The 1,975-nt window shown below is 39.6% G+C and overlaps 1 non-coding gene across 1 annotated transcript; it reads left to right on the forward strand.

Moving 5' to 3' along the window:
- The first annotated feature begins 1,150 nt into the window (after positions 1 to 1,150).
- Positions 1,151 to 1,259, forward strand: LOC136530038 (small nucleolar RNA R71). Its single transcript, XR_010777547.1, has one exon. It is a non-coding gene; the product is annotated as a small nucleolar RNA R71 (small nucleolar RNA).
- The last annotated feature ends 716 nt before the right edge of the window (positions 1,260 to 1,975 follow it).

Raw genomic sequence — 1,975 nt, forward strand, 5'->3', positions numbered from 1 at the left:
ATGGCTTTTGCGGTGCTTAGAAAAGGTCGGCCCAAAATAATGGGTGCCCTTACATCTCCACATGTTTTCAAAATCATGAAGTCTATGAGAACATATGATTGTCCCACTCAAATAATAACATCTTTAAGAACTCCCTTGGGGTAATAGAGTGACTGATCTGCAAGCTGCAAACACATATTTATGTACAACAAAGTATCTCCATTAATTTGATCATAAATTACCTTAGGCATGATGTTGGCACTTGCTCCGAAGTCACAAACAGCTTCATGGAAAATGTGCGGTCCAATGGCGATGGGGATGATAGGTCTCCCTAGATCGCTCTTTTTTTGGCAAGGTATAGTTTGTCCACCTTTCCGTCGATGGTTGTATATAGTAATATGCTACATTGTGAATATCGATAAGATTTGCAGTTTCTAGATCTTCCGGTTGCTCTGGAATCTTACCTTTGTCGGACGGAGAAACAACAACAGCCAGTTGAGCTATTTGTGATTCTATCATTTTATTAAAGCTATGCTGGTTTTTAATGGCAGAAGCAAAGATATCCATTCTATTATTTATGTTCTCTAGAATTTTATTATTGGTAACTACCTTTCTAGATAATCCCTCCATATGTTTGGATTGGCCAGCAATTAATTCTCTTAAGGGTGGTTGATTGAAATTATTAAAATTATTACCTTGGTAGTTACCTTGATAATTACCTTGGTAGTTCGGCCTTTGTTGTTGATTCTATCCTTGATTCTGCTGAGGATGAAAGTAGTAGTTGTTGTTGACAAAGGTCACATCCTCTTGGGTTTCAGGAAAACTATTTTTTGAATGCCCAATATTTCCACACACTTCACATGTCATGCGAGAATCATGAATATGCATGACTTCTTGCTTCTCATTGGCTTGATCTTCAAGCTTCTTCATCAGCAGGTCCATCATGGCAGATAACATGTTTACCTCCTTGAGTTGATGCATACCTCCACCCCTCTTGTGGGTTTAAACATGTTCTTCATTCCAACCTTGATTGGAGGCCATCTTCTCCACAAGAGCTGTTGCAGCTGGTATGGTGAGTGATAGAAATGCACCTCCAGCAGCAGCATCCATAGTCTCACGGGTACTGTTGGTCAACCCATGGTAGAAAGTCTGTATGAGTAGCCAATTCTCCATCCCATGATGAGGATATTATGCAATGTAATCTTGAAAGTGTTCCCATACCTCTGGGATAGATTCGTCATGTTGTTGTTGAAAACTTGAAATTGTCCCATGCAGAGCATTGGTCTTGCTTGTGGGAAAGAACTTTGCTAGAAAAGCAGTGGAGCAGTTATCCCATGTAGTATTTTTATCTTTGTTGGCATAGAACCATTGCTTTGCCTTCCCCAAGAGTGAGAATGGAGAGAGACAAAGTAATATGGCATCTTGGGTTACTCCTTTGATGGTGAAAGCACTACAAATCTCCAGGAAGTGTTGGAGATGTGCACTCGCATCTTCATGTGCCTTTCCACAAAACTAGTCTGCTTGCACCATGTTGATGAGAGCTAACTTGAGCTCAAATCCATTGTCTCCAACATTGACTATTGGCCATAGTTAGAGCAGAGAAATCATGGAGAGTCCTATTAGTCATGGCTTCAAATTCTAGTGTTAAGCTTCGCCTTATATGGTTGTCTTCTGACTTTAAAGCTGGAACTTTCTTGAGTTTAGCTCTAATCCTTCTAATTAATGCTTCTGGATCTTCAATGTAGTTTGTTGAAAGGCCAAAACCGGTCATACATTACCCTTCATAAGATACACAAGTAGACAAAACAAGGGTTAGCCTGTTTGAGTAGAGGTCAATGGTTATCTTCGAGCACATCAATAAGTATAAGTTTATCAATACTTCCTTTGCCTAGCTACCTTCCCCAGCAACGGTGCCAAAAATGCTTATTGACATTTCTTAGCGTTGCTACTAAGAATAGAGTTTTAAATATAGTCTCTAGCAATAACGCCAAAAATG

This window comes from Miscanthus floridulus, chromosome 19 (genome assembly GCF_019320115.1).
Source record: "Miscanthus floridulus cultivar M001 chromosome 19, ASM1932011v1, whole genome shotgun sequence".
Taxonomy (NCBI): domain Eukaryota; kingdom Viridiplantae; phylum Streptophyta; class Magnoliopsida; order Poales; family Poaceae; genus Miscanthus; species Miscanthus floridulus.